This window comes from Symphodus melops, assembly GCF_947650265.1.
Source record: "Symphodus melops genome assembly, chromosome: 21".
Classification (NCBI taxonomy): domain Eukaryota; kingdom Metazoa; phylum Chordata; class Actinopteri; order Labriformes; family Labridae; genus Symphodus; species Symphodus melops.
The window spans coordinates 5,773,404-5,789,476 of NC_136711.1; positions in this window are offsets into that span (position 1 = coordinate 5,773,404).

Below are 16,073 nucleotides of genomic sequence, written 5' to 3' on the forward strand. Positions count from 1 at the left end.
CTCAATGAATTAAAAAAATAAAAAAATAAATAGCAAAATGCCTTTCGAGAAAAAAATATAACAGCTACATCTTTAGGTTACCAAGTGATAGAGCACCAGGTTGCGTTGAATCGTTGTGAGGAGTCAGTGCACGTATGTTCATCTACATGATATATAATAATAACTCACAGCCCATTATGCATTGTATTGATTGTACCTTCATTATTCTTGTGAACTCTTGACACCATCAACCCTGTGTGTTGTATAAACTCTGGATTGGAGTTCTGCCAACTGCTCAACTTTGAATGAACCTACTGAATCCTACCAAACAAAAATCTGTGACAAACCTGTCATATGTTGGGGTTGCTTTGTATACATCACAGTTTTCTGTTTACAAGAGACTAAAAATAAAACTTAGCAGAGGACACACTGTCAAAGGACAGAGCAAGGAAACTTAAAGTTAAAGCCAAACTTTTCCTGATGCCCACATCTGAAATTGGGGATGAAAAAGTTGCCAGAACAGCCACATTGCCAGGTTAACAATTCCCCTAAATATCAATGAGCTTTATCTTTATAACCCAGACATAATTTGTCTTACGGGGATAAAAGCTCTGCCCCTGAAACAGTTTCTCCTCAAAGACATTCAGTTTGAACTTTAAAAGTGACAGACTGAGTTGTGTGAAGAATGAAAGAATAACTACTGGTCCTTTAAATGTCCTTACATCTTGCCTGTTACTGTGTTGATTTTTTGGATCTTTTATATGGCGAAATAGAGCTCAACAATGACCACCCACATTTTTGGTGACTCTGAGTCCAGAAGTAAATTTCCCCTTTAAAATCCTCTGTTGACATTTTGAAGCCTGGAACCAAAGCAACCAGCTAGAGTACAAAACTGTGTACAGTACATATTTTTATTCTGGAGTCAAGGAACTCCCTATCCCAGAATCCATTTCAAATGATATGTGTTCTTCTTAAATGTAAAGTTGTTGTTGTAGTGTTTGTACTGTAAATCTAAGTGTTATATTATGTAGATTCAGTGTTGTGTGAATATATAAATTACATTCACTTCAGCATGACTGTCACAGATGGAAACAGGGAACTGGACCCAATCGTAGAAGAACAAAAAACCCCTAAACAAAAGCAAACAAAAACTTAAATACAAATCCGAAATCCAAAAAAAGAAAACACACAGGGTCACAAAAAAAATCACTGACAACTAAACTAAACTGACAAACTCACATGAAAATGAACTGACAACACAAGGGATTGAACATTGAGACTAAATAGACTCAGGGGTAATCAAACACAGTTGAGACTAGTTACACAAGTAAAGACAATCAGAGGAAACTACAACATGAATCAAGGAACACAAATTACACAGAACTAAAGAATTTAGACACACTAGAACAAATGACAAAATAAAACTGGAAACACTAAAGACTGAACTAAGTAACACAAGGGAAACACCAAGATCAGAAATGACAAAATAAGACAGCTAACAAACATTAACACACAGGAAAACAAGCAACACTAGAGAAGAAGAGAAATAAAATACACAACTCCAAAATACAAACAGGGAGGTCCACCTTTTAGAGACTTTGCTGTGACACTCTATGATTGTGGGTAGTGTAGTTTTTTTTTTGATATTGTGAATAAACCATGTTTTTCTTCATCATGTTCTTAACTGCTCACTATAGTTGTCAGTATGATGTTGTCTGCCATACTGTAGTGCAGCGATGTCCACGCGAATGTTCCAAGCAGACAGCTTGTTTGAATCTGACCTGTGACTCTTTTCCTGCGGTAATTGACCTGCAGTAGCAGAACCATGTAGTGAAAACAGGAAAACCTCCTGTCCTGATGGGGGCGCTCTCTGAACAGGACCCACAGGTTGTTTCTTTTATATGAGCGACCGGTTTTAATGAGCCATTCGCAGTTTAACTATACCGGCCGTGTGTACTTAGGCTTGCATGGCTTAATCTTTGAGACAAGCATATGCTACTGGCAGGATCAACTAGGTAGCCCACGGAGCCCCACTTTTACTCTGCCTGGTTTCTGACTCTATCCATCATCCTGTCTCTGGAATTAAAAGCACAAATATAAACCTTAAAAAAGTGTCTCACCTTTTTCTATTTCTTACGTGAGGAATGTTTGAAACAGCTCTCTTTACAATGACTCTGAACCACTCAGAACTTTCTTGTTTACAACAGACAGCCAACAGAGTATGCCCCTTTATGATTTTTCTATGAAGAAGAATAGAATGCAATGTACGTATCTATAGAAAGGCATTTCAGCAATCACTGTGAAAGGTTTGGGAGAAATGTAGCTATTATCATCACTTCTGTCCTCCTTGAAATGAAAAGAAATCAAAGTTATATCACAAAATTGTGTTTTTGATACACTGTGTTGTAACTGTTTTTAGCTGATTGAAATGGTTGAAAAAAGACTTGAAAGCATGACTTCAATGTTGAATTTCTCTCAAGTAATCATGTCGTCCTCGGAATACCAGTTGTATTTTTGGTCACTTCCAAATGTTTCCATATAAGTGTTGATCCTGTTAATTCCATTTCCATTTAAAGATGAAAAACTCTATTATAATAAATGGGTAATGAAGTGTCTGAAAATGTAAGTTCTCGTTGATGTTTGTTGTTTAGGATTTTGAAAACTAGAGAATTGAAAAAGACCCAGTTCTTTGATTTGTCTGATGTATCTTCCATCACTATATGTACACTGGTTTAAACGGTGCCTACTGCAGTGTTCTAACTGCATAGAGACAGGAAATGGCAATGGGAGAAGGACTTCCTGGGACACCTGCTCTACGGAGCTACAACTCTTTACTGTAAAGATTTTAAGAATAATATGAAAACAACACTCTTGTTTTTCATACTTTAGTGCATAAAACAGCATGTTTCAGTAACTCAAAAGAAATATCAAAGACACGTCTGATCCTGATCAACTAATCCAATTTATTCTACATGGGCAATTTTGCCCATGTAGAATAAAACGCCAGTGTTTGTGGATTCAGACACTGCTGATGGGCCAGTTTTTTCCCCTGTGTTTAAAATTAAAACGGAAACTTACATGCGGACTTCCATTTAGTTGATACTGGTGACTCATGCGTTCCCATTTCCCTCCTGTGCTATATTTGGACTTATCTCCAGGCTCCAGCTAAACATTAAGAAGAGGTAAAACTCATCTTGTGTCTGTGTGTGTACGGGGGCAGCTGGGACATGATTACAATCACAACTGGGAACAATTCCTGCTGTGCACGCCGTGTAAACTGTGTGACGTCAATGCATATGCACGTCAGAGCAGGGGAGACACTAGTTATTTGCACAGCGGAGTTCTCCCCTGCTGTTTGCAGTCAGCCAAGTAACGGAGTGTGTACATAATCAATCATGATGCTTCAGGTTTGGAATCCATCTGCTGCATGGTAACACGGCTGTACCAGAGCCAGGTTTTTGTTATCTGTATACATGAACTTTGTCTAAGTGACGTGTCCTAGTGGTGTGTGCAGCAGAGTTCTGAAGCCCATCCATGATGTTCAACTTGTTGGAATGAGATGTTAAACTAACCTTTAGATCAACCTGACTGGCAACGAAGTGGAGCTGAAGCGGGCCTTAAGCCTCCTGACAGTTCAGTCAGATTATACACGCGCGCCTAATTATGAATAACTCTTAGGCGCCGTGTCCACTTTGAGTTTTAAAGTGCCTTCTTCTTTATTAAATTATGTTTCATGAAGAGAGGGTGTTTGCAGAAGAATACAGTCGACTTGAGAAAATGTGTAAATTTCTTTTTTTCCAAGCGCTTTTTTATTGCGGAGTGCTAAAGTTAAACATTTTCAAACTTTTCAGAAAGTCACTCTTGACACCACTTGGGCACTTTTCCAAATCAATGATATTCATGTAGTTTTGCCACCTTGGAATTATGTCTTGTATCCACATCCTCTTTGCTTTGTGTCTGATCTAAAAAAAAAAAACCTCCCAAAATAAAAAAACATACAGTCAGAAATAATGGAGCTGTGTCGGTCAAAAAGAGGCCCTTTGTCAACACTGTTGACATAGAGACAGCATGCAGCAATTTAAAGGGGACATATTATGAAAAATGCATTTTTAAAGTATTTTTGAACATACTGTATATAGGGAAGCTTAGTGTTAACCTACAACATTTGAAAAAAAACAAAAAAAACCCCACCCAGTCCTTTTTTTGTGGTCTGCATAAGTCTTACCACACAAAGAAAATTGCTCCGTTTCAAATTTTCTTAGTTTGTGACATCACAAGCTGGATTCTGATCAGAAAATACCCTCCCCTCCTCTGGTATCTCCACCCATGGACTCCAACTCCAGCCTCGAGCAAAAGTGTTTGCACAGGTCTGCCATTTTTACTGACTCTACAGAGGAGTGATGTCTACTGGGAAAACTCAGGGAGGGTCATTGCATTTAAAGAGACACACACCAAAACAGAGTGTTCTGAGAGAGCAGGTATAAACAGGGTCACAAACCACCTCTGGAGCTTGATTCATGTTATATTTGGAATCAAGCACAGCACAGATGTTTCATTTAGACCACAAGTTGACTGTTTGAAAAGGTAAAGACGGGGTATAATATGTCCTCTTTAAGGCACAAATGCTTCATCCAAGTTCTCCCGAGCCAACAGCCAACGCTTCCTGCACAGAAAAAAATGCTACGTGGAGCCTTATCCTTCATAACAAGAAAACAAATGAGTTGTATAAAATGGGGTGGTTATGCGACTTCTGGGTCTTTTGGCGTCTGCATCAAGTAGACACATGAGGAGGGGCAGTTTTTTGGATTTGCGCACTAACAAGAGGTTGCATCTTGCTCCTCATCTGGGCCTGATGTCTCCTTTGCTTTAATGAATGAAACAAAAAAGATAAGGCTGCAACATCGCAAAGGATTTCACATTAAAGGCATGTCAAACTAGCTTTTGAGGTCGTGTATCAGATCATGGAACAATAAAGGGATATTTAGCAGAGGATGTTGAAAGTACAGAATTCTTTCTTTTATAACAGCTTATTAGACTGTTAGTGAACTAAGACTCTTCACAGCTATGAACAATAGGAGGTCTCAGCATCCACTTCCCCCTCCTGCTGTGTTCTATTGCTTACACTCATTATTTCTCCAATTCTACACTGTAATTAGATGGCTATTTCACCAAATCAGCAGGCTGGCTCCTGTTTAATGTGACCGAAATACATTGATGTTGCCACCCTTGATCTCTCTGTCAGCACAGTGATTCTATGAGGCCTCAGAAAAACAGCAGGGGAGAAAACAACGTGTTTATGTGTGCGTTTTTTGTGGCTTTAAAAACTGTTCATCATTTTGGGTTTTTTTAGCTCTGAACCTGTTGACTGAATGAAAAAGGCTGTTTCAAGAGGCTGTATCAACACACCTTGATCTGCACACTGGTTTGTAGGTGTTTGTCTGGTGCCAGAATTTTCAACTTGAAAAGATTCTCGTAAGAAATCAAATGATACCAGTTGTGATACCAAGGCAACAAAAATGCAAGCGCTAAGCAAGCAGTGTTGGGTAATTTCTTGTTTCAATTACCAAAAATTGCAGTCACACTCTTTCACAGTGTCTAATTGCACAATTACACTGGCAACAATTTGGTACAGAAACATTGCCAACTTTTTTTGTACAATTCAAACAATACTCCCTCTCCTTTCCTCGCAGCAGTTTTTGGCTTTTGGTCACTATCAATTTTAATAATGGGGATTATGTATGTTATGTCAATTTAATATGCAGCATTATGACTATATAATCGACTGTAAAAAAAAGGAAAAAAAAAGGAAACTTTCAGCATGCATAGTCAGAAATTTTTCCATATTATTAAAGGAGATCTATTATGCTGATCTATATTTTGAATAGGATGTCCATACTAAACCTCAGCAAAGTTTTTTCCATCTCCTGAGCACTGCTTCCACTTTATCATTACAACAATGAATCAAACGTGATCTTTTAGTTCTCCTGTTAATGGCTGTGCTCAGTTGCGCTCATGTTCCTAAAACGGAGCCAGTGGGGCAGGGTGCACGTTGTCCAACAGAACAAAAAAGGTGGGTGCTAACAGATTCACAGCGCGCACAGAGTATGTGGACATGAGGTGTTAAAGGAAGAAAGAAAGCAGCTGCAATGAAACGTTTCAAGCAGAGGCTGAAATGAGGGATTTACTGACGCCAGTATGAGATAAATAAGGAGGTTTTTGAGCTACGCACATCACAGAGCTGCTAAATAAGTGTCCCATTCTGATATCATTAATGGTGTAAGTGAGTATGATAAAGCTCCTTTAAAGATTCATTTTTCATCTCACAACTCCAGCGATAACTGTCTTCCTGAAATGGCTTATGGGCAACAGAGACAATTTGTTTCTTTTGGAAATTCCCTCTGCTGTTATTGAGGAGCAGTCTCATGTGTAGTCAACCAGTCAGAGCTGGGACACAACTTCTTCCTCCTACTACTCTCCAGATGCAGCTGACAAGATGGATAACAGCACGTTTGGACCCATAAAATAATAAGAATAAAGTTTAAAAGTCATCACCCAGAGATTCAGATAGCAGTTGTGTTTTTCTCTGCAAACTGTCAAGTGATTCGTCTTTGAAATGCTGCAAGAAAACAACATTTAAATTAGCCGTGAAGAAAATAATAGGCTTCCTGAGGGCACGTCTATTAGAAAAATGGAAAGAATCCTTCAGGAATTGATTAGCAACGGACCAGATGTTATTGTTATTCTTTTCTGTCAAGATTATATTGGCTATTTCATATTTTCTTCCAGCGGAACAAAGTTATATTTCTCTACATCTGCTATGGGCTGTACAATCATGACAGGCGTATAATACAGTATATGGTTAGCAGCAAGTGTGACATCAGTGGGAAGTGGGTAGATTGGAAAAAAGCACTGCTGTAAAAGCAGTGCCATTTTTAAGACAATTATACTTCCTTTTGCAAGTGTACTGAAAATACACAGTTTTTTTCCTGTTTGTTATTTGTGTGCACATTGTGTGTCACTTCTCTTTTCTCTATATTCTATATTTATATGATTTTATTTTGACATGCACACGCACAGGCACATTGTAATTGACTGCTTTTATGGCTACTCCTGCTCTTTAAGTTCAGCTGAAAACCTACCTGAGAGGTACAGGTAGCTCCCAAGCGACCTGTTGGAGCCCCCTGATCTAGTCTAATCGCCAAAGACATTGCATTTTTTATTTTTTTATATTTTTATTTTATTTTTTATAAATTGTTAAATACATAGTTCTATACTTAATACTTAAAGGTTCCATATTATGCCCTTTTGGGGGTTCATATAGCTAATTTACGTGTCCACTAAAGCACATTCACAATCGCTAATGTTCGAAAAAAGTGTCTGTTTTCATGTACTGCCGCTCCATGCAGGCTCTCCCATCTGCCTGTATTTCTAACGCTTTGAATCCCCCACGAGGAGAAAAAAACGATACTCACGTGTGCCAAGTCTGATCTAATTGGTCAGCCGATCTGCTCTTTCATAATTGGTCAGTCGTTTGACTATGTTCTTTGATATTTCCCTCCCCTCCTAGCGTATTGGGAATGCTACAGTCGGTCCGAGGGGAGCTTGTGCTTGCTACAACGAGCCAATGGGCATGAATCAGTGACATCATGAGTTTGTAATGTCACAAAATGTCACAAACCCATTTATATATACACACATATACATACATCATACATATATATATATATATATACATATATATATATATATATATATATATATATATAAAATGGCTTATCAGACAGTGAAGGACTATCACTGTTTGCAGCCGTTGCTCACATTTGACATTTCCATGTTCTATCAACTTTTGCTAGTGAAAAACAAAAGAACTTTTTCAAGCTTTGAACAGAACGGGAAAAAAAGAGGCTCTGATATCTCTCTATAGGATGACTGAGGTATTCACACAGTGTTCCACAGAAACAGAAGAGGAGGATGGGAAACACACCAGGAGCATGTGTTTATGAAAAACTGTAATGAGTGCATGAAGAGCTATGCAAGCGAGCAACCATTTGAGATTAATAAGCAGAGATGAGCTCAGTTAACAGTAGACACTTAAAGCACAATGACCGCAAATGAATCTCGCAAAGCAGAAACTCAACACCGTCACTCAACTGTGAAAGAGGTTCAGTCGGCCATGTTCACTAACCCAGACACTCGTTCTGCTGTCAGAACAATAAAGGCCTTTTTATTCTTTTCTTGATTTACGGTAGAAGTTTGATGGATTTGGCTTGAAATGGCAGGACAAACTGCTTTGCTTGCAGTGTGAAAACTGCACTTTAGTGCCTTAGAAATTTCCCTAGTTATCACATTGTACATCATTCTGTGGGGCTTTTTCTTTGCACTACATTCACAGCTCAGTAAAAGTTAAAATGACTTTGTGAATGTAGACTTCACAGAGATCCTTTGATAACTTAATAAAGCAAGATATACTTGAAAAGGGGCTTTGACAGTGAGACTGCTGCCAACAGTGAGCGCTCCCGGGCTGATGGGGGCTTTCAGTGCCTTGCTCAAGGGTACCTCGGCATTGCTGAGGAAGCAACCTAGCACCTCTCCAGCTACCAGACCAATATCTAGATTTGGTCTGCACAGGCACTGAACCTCGACCCTCTGGTTCCCAACCAAAGTCCCACCTAGAGTGAGCTACTGCCGTCCCATTCGAGTTCTTCAGAGGTCATGATGACTTAGAAAACTCAAAATTACGCACTCTACATATAAACTCTCTTGATATATAACTATAGACTGTAAATATTAGTCCCTCGTACAGTGTGTGCCCATGACGACAATAACTAATCCGACAAATATTGTCTTTAGTACCAGGCTGTAAAGCAAGACTAATAGCATCGTTCTGGAAGTACATTCAGGAAGGTAAATGAATTCAATTCAATCAATTAGTGCCAATTCACAACAGATATTACCTTTAGAAGCAGGTATGAGACCTTACTCTTTGGTATTTCAGACATTACTCTTAATGTTACAAAGGAAAAATGGGATAGAGAGAGATGGGATAAGATGCAGGCCCAATCACCTTGCTGTAGATTGGACGAAGTCAAGCAGCACTTCACAATAAAATCACCAGGGGCAGAAATGGGCGTTATCCAGAGATTAAGCTCTCTAAAATACAAGAGGATGTACAATATACTCTTACTTAGGAAACATTTAAACAGGAGCGGGGATTAGATGTGAATGTAAAACCACATTTAATGGAAGTTAAATGTTTTAATAATCGTTTTTCAAATTTCAATCATCCATTCATCAATAAATGAACGCAGATAATTATCCATGAACTTATGTGTGGCCAGTTCGGATTTGAGGTTCTGTCAAGCCAGCTAACGCTAAAGAAGTCAATTAGTTGCTGTTTACTTATACTTGTTGGAGTCTTCACCTGGGCACAATTATAAATATGAGGATTTTTTATTGCTGCCAAAAAACATCCATAGAGAGGGGTCTATACATGGTGATTAAGAGGGATAATTTATGAGTCTGTACTTTGCTTTTTCACTTAATCCCACTCATTATGACTGTGATTAACATTTTGAATGCAGAACAGTTACCTTGTAAAGTATCCGAGCATTTTTCATGTGTTCACACTTTTATTCTATGCCAGCTCTAATGATTTCCAGCCCCTTTAGCGAACTGCACACAGCATCCGTGCTTGGCCAGTGACACTTTTTATGAGCAGACACCAGGAGGATGAGAGAGGTCACATATTTAATGATGAGTTGAGCTTTCAAAGACTTTCTCGGAGCCTTTATCTCATGTGGGAGGAAGAACGTAAATACCAATTTGAACAGAATGTACAGCATCCCACTCTGTATGTAAGGGACTCTCCTCTCTTTCGCTGTGTCATTGTGGCACTTAAATTGCTGTATTGTGTCATAAATCTCTCTGAATGGTAACAGTATGTTCTTCTTTTTCATTTCCTCTACATCCACCTCAATCATTCCACCGCACCTCGCCTCCACTTGCCTGTCAGCGTCACTTGTTACCGTGGGAAGAACAATGCTGACATCACACTCATTATGCAATTCCATCAACTAGGAGGAGGGAAAGATGCTTTTTTTAGTAACTGCTCAGAGACAAGGGGTCATTCAAGCCTGCTCATCTGCCCTGAGAGGGTGTGTGTGTGTGTGTGTGTGTGTGTGTGTGTGTGTGTGTGTGTGTGTGTGTGTGTGTGACTGCATGTGCACGTCTAGCACGTCTGCATTTATGTCTGATACAATTACCCGGAAGATTGTGAGAGAAAGTAATAAAGTGGCACGGAGTGAAAGAGAAATACTGCAGTAACCCAAGGGCAGCTGGCTGCTCAAGTGGAGGGATGGTGTACCTTCGTCTAACACACACACACATAAACACACACACACACACACACGGAAGACTGCCCATAACAAACAGTTCCTTTGCCTAGCCAAGGCTAGCTGTTGTGAAACATATGTTTCTCATAAGGGACTTCCAGCCCCCTTCTGCTTTAATGCCACCGGCTCTCTCAGGTGCTGTGTCACTTTGCAATATTGCACCTGCATGCACTTTTGTTTTGTAAAAGGCACAGCAAAGGTAATATAATTCTCAAACAGGCTTTCCATGTGTATGTAGAGAAAGTGTTGGAAACTTGTGTCTGCCTGTTATGCAGCCCCTGGAGTGCTGATACACAGAGCAGTCTATCGCTCCTGCTCCGCCTGCTCCACTCAGACAGAATAGAAAACAGAGGAGGAGGACTGGAGCTGAATCCCAATATTCCTCCTGAGCCTCCTCATTCCTGTGCTGAGGTACAGGCCCTCAGTACGACAGAACACTGCAATATTTCTTTTTATTTCTTATTTAGTCTGTCTGTATCTTTCATCCTTTCAAGGCTTTATATCCCACATAATGGATCTTTTTCACTGTTATGCCTTTTGAGCCATGCAAGATGACAAAAGCCTTTAAAGAGATTGCGATTCTGCAACAGCATCGTAAGTTCCACCGTCATTATGCCTTTGTAATTAATTGCATCCACAGCGGCATATTTTTTGTCCCAGTGTAGTGTGTAGTTTTACATTGTGTCATAGCACTTCAAATAAACACACAGACACACACACACATACACACACACATATCTGTTCTGCCATGCCAGCTGCAACACTACACATTGTCAGAGTATTCATCTTTGTAACCACATCTGAAGGGAAGTTAGAGGAGGACAATTTTGCCCCATCCCTCACCTCAGTGTGTTACACTTTAGACAAAGAGTAACAGTGTGGTTAAATAACAAAAAATGAAAGCCTGTAAACCACAAAACGCTGTATCAATGATGGTAGATGGTATGTTGGCAGGTCAGTCACTTACAGTATGGATTGCCATTTGTTTCCCACATCCGTGTACCCTTCTGAATTCATATTAATGGCTTTATGATCTTCTGGCTTCTGACAAAGAGTTCGTTAAACACGTTGGTTCAACCTATTTGATAATGGATCTGGAACTGTTTGATTTACAGTTTTGCTGATCGACTCGAAGTAGACTGCAGAGGCTTTGCAGGCTGCTTTCGCAACAGTCTACACCCTGCTGGTAATGAGAAGGTTATTGAGGAGAACAGTCTCCAGGAAAGGAGGCAGCATAGAAAGCCTCCAGATGGATGTCGACAGAAAGGAGGGATTTGTGGCCTTATGCTTCCAGGACCCATGTCAAGGCCTGAATAACCCTGTATAGGGTAGCCTGAATGTATGATGTTGAGAGACCCACAACACCCATGCGTCACAATAATGCATCCCAGTGCATCCATGGGATGTGTTTTATCTTAACTCTGGACCTAACAGAGTCCTCCACTCTTAAGCATTATTAACCACATCTAAACTAACTGCTTCAATAAGCCTACAGTACGGAGCTCAACAGTGATCGCACACTTTTTTGCGAGTGCTGGATTTTTAAAAAATGCCCCCATTCAATTGGGTTTGCTGCTGTATTTGGCAGTTAAGGGCTACTTAAATGTTTGTATGTGTTATTATCTTTAGTATACTGAACCTCTGTGAACTTCAGTGGGAGCAGCTGACAGCCAAAGTTTTTGGTGGCAAACATTTCCATAGTAAAAGTGACTTCACCAGTCAAATACACCACAGTGTCATTCTAGGATTGTGGGTAATGTAGTTCCAATGTAGTAAACCAAGTGAAGTGCAAGTAACCGTGTTTGACACGTTTGACTTAAATCTAGGTTGATATCACATAAACTTGCGACTTCTACTGGATCACATACGTTTCACATTCAGGGGGCTCCTGTTTAGTCTACCTTGAAACGTTATGGTATTATGGCAAATAATCAGATATCCCTAAGGACAAAATGAATGGAATTATAGTACAGGAACCATGCTGTTGATCTCGATTAAACCACAGGCACAGATTATTAAATCAAAGTGTTCGTGTTCCTGTTTATGCTAATGTAACAACACTTCTTGATTTGTTCTCTTGCCGTTAACTATAATAAAATGTATACTTAATTCAATGTAAAATTCAGGTGTAGGTTTAGAAGAGAACAAGGACAACTACTGCTGTGTGTCTGATATGTTTTTAATGTCCATGGCAAAGCTTTACATGCATACAACGCACCACCACCGTAACCATGGCAACCTTAAAGGCACAGTGCCCCACATCAAACAGTCACTCTTGCAATGGTACGAAAAGAAAAACATGCAAATACAAATTAATTAAGCATTACGCTGAAATAATGTTTGTCATCTCAATTTGAGAAGCAGAGAGAGCAATAAATTAAAATTTCAAGAAAATAAATCTCATCTACATCTCACATGATTGTTAGTAAAGTTAGCCCAGCACCCTCTTTCCTTTTCATACGCTGAGTCCAGATCATTAGATAAAAATCTTGAAATTCCAAACTGTGTTACTCAGCATCCCTGTACAGGACAGGAATGATCTCTTTGACCCTCCTTTTGAAGTAGATGTAAATAAATACTTTGCCATGCCATCTACTTATAGCCATAAGAAAGGTCCTTTACCTGCTTTTTGTAAACATAATAATGAGCATGGTCCTGTTACCTGCTCTTTCGTTAATGTTAACAGACAAACAGTAAGGTCCTTTACCTGCTTTTGTAAAGTGCCTCGAGATAACACCTGTTATCAATTGACGCTATACAAATAAAGATTGATTGATTGATTGAATCTGTATATGTATACCTGTTTACCAACCGTGCAAAGCCTTGACAACGTATTGCCCCCACATTACAGTATTGTATTGCATTAGTTCTATATTAGGGAGCTTCTGACATTATTTTTTATGGAACATCGCAGGCACAAGGCTGACTCAGGGGGAGCTGCCCCGATTATTGATATCCTCTGACCAATCTAACGGGCTGCTTTAAATCAATACATTGAACATCTAATATATCGACACTCTCATATTTAAGGACTATAACACACACACACACGGGTCCTTGGGGGTGGCATGACTAGTGGAGTAGACTGTGTTGTACTCGTACTTGAATTTATTTTGAAGCCTCTGTTAATGTAAGCTATAATAATCACATAGAAAATCAATACACTTAGTTCCTTTTAAAGAAAGAGGGAGGAGGGATATCTAGTTTGAGTGGAATGAGCGGTGGGACTGCTCCAAAATAAGATTTATGGAAAGTCTGTGTTCGTAGCTGATTGGCTCTAATTGTCTCCCAGCTAAGCCAGAAACCTCATTCCACTAAATGAGCCAGCGTTCAAATTCAAATTCATTTATTGGATGGCAAGCTCTCAGAATCTCTTCACTGTTAAGTACAAATAGCTTCAAGCATTTGGGGCTGTTTTTAGGGGCACAAATAAAAACATTATAACAGCTGTGTTTCTGGAGATTACGGATAAGCAATTAACAAAAGCCTGGTCAGGAATACAAATGTCTGAGACGCTCTTCTGACATACACGGACACCTTTTTTTTTGTCAGAGGACAGTGACAGAGTATGACTAGCTGTTCCCCATACACATCTGTGAATTGCTCCAGCTATGTTTATGTTCAAACGTTAATCTTACACTCAGCTCGTATTGGTGTAAATCCTAATTTTAAGAAGTGGGATAACTTGAAGGGAACAAGTTATTTTGTTATCTTATGGCTGTTTGGCTCGACTGATACATCCCTACATTAATGCAAGCACTCTGCAGTTCTCCATTATCACTGTGACTGTGTCTCTGTGGTCTGTATCGCTGACCCTTCTTTGCATGTATGTGAGCACAGACACATCAGACAGGTGTGAAACATTACAAGAGAATAATGGGGGATGATGGGAAGTCCAGGCTCACTGGCATTTCACTGTTGTCACTTTGCTTGAGGGTTTTCAACTCCTGCCCATGTCAGGTATTGTGTTAACTTGTCATGTTGACCACATAAAGTCGACCCAATCCTCATATTAAAAAAATATTTCACCACCACATACAGCTCAAAATTTAAAACCAGTTCAGACTCCAGCTTATGTTTGCTTCTGAGCAGAACAAACCTTTGAAAATAATTATTTCAGGGGCACAAGAAAGGAGTTATCGTATTCTATAGTACATGAACTTCCCTTTCACAGAACAGACTAAGGCCTGTATGTGTGCATCATGACCTCTGCTCATATGAAAGAGCGCTTAGGATTAATGACCTTTACAGTTGCTGCAGAGATAAGCCAACAAAAGGGCATTGGTCAGGTCAGGTTAGGATGTCATTTTGAATATTTCTCATCTAAACTGGTGAAAAGCTGCAGACGCAACAGAAAAACTTCCCATCCTCGATCAGATGAAACTGCTGGGAAATTCCCTTTTATTTCTACGTGCTCATTTATTTGGTTTAAAAGCTATTACGGGACATTATAGCACTTAACTCCCTGCATCATGTTGAACACATAAATTGACCTTTCACAGAAGGCTGTAAGGAATAAGTAATTATGTGTATGTTTAATCTACGTACAGAGAAGTTTCACACATCCACATGTCTAAATGTTGTCAGTGTGCAGAGTAACTGGGGTTGTGTTTCCTCTCATCAACGCTCAGGAAAGGAACAAGTTGGCTCCTGAATCTAACGTGTCTCATAGCATCACACCCCTACGTGCCACACACGTTTTTCAACAGGTGTTTTTCCTGGTTTGTTTGTTTGTGCAAAGGAGAAGCTGCTTTACATACATATCACAGATATTATGTAAGATAAGAACATTAAACTGACAGTTAGAACTAAATGTGTCCCTTATAAAACAATCAATCTTTTTATTTATTTATTCACAATTTATAAAAAAAAAAAAGTTATCTCAAGACATTTTATAAAAAATATGTTTTGTTAAATTCACTATTAATAGTTGCCAACATTATTATATCATACTTACAACATACTGTTTCTACTAATACTATACATACTTTTAACATCTTATTCATCGTAGTTTTTCTGTTTGTATCTATCTTTCTCCTTCTTCGTGCATCTATCCCACTTTCCAGGCTGTTTCACTGTAATATAACTAAATGTCGCTTAGTGCTAATGATGGATTCATGTTGGCTCTTTGTAGATAATACAACAAAGACTTAAGTGTCTTTTGTAAAGTGATTCAAGGTAAGCTTTGTTATGAATTGGCGCTTTGCAATTAAAGATTAATTTATTAATTGATACTATTTACAAAGAACTGAGATTAATCCATCATGAGCATTAGCGCTAAAACATTTCGCAAAGTTATTGTGGCAATAAAAAACATCCTTTAAGAGGCAGAAACCTTGAGCAGAACCAGATACATGTTGAACAGACGGTGAAATTCGACCCACAGCGCACTGCGTTTTGATTCACTTCCCTTCTTTGGTCTGGAATTCGTTCTCACCCACGGCAAACCAAACTCTAGTCACGAGTGCACTTGGAAGCGAACTGAAACCCCAGTTTTTAAGTGGACCAGAGTTTGGTTCTTTGGTCTGCACTGTACTGTCTCAGTATTCTCACCACTCTTAAGCAAACTAACTACTGTTTTAAACAACAAATGGCTCAGGTATGAATGCAGCCTTAGAAACTTCAGGTTTTTAAAAAACAAATTGATCCCTTGTTGCTTAATCACCCCAAATCTGCTCAAAACATTGTGTTTTCTGGGATTCT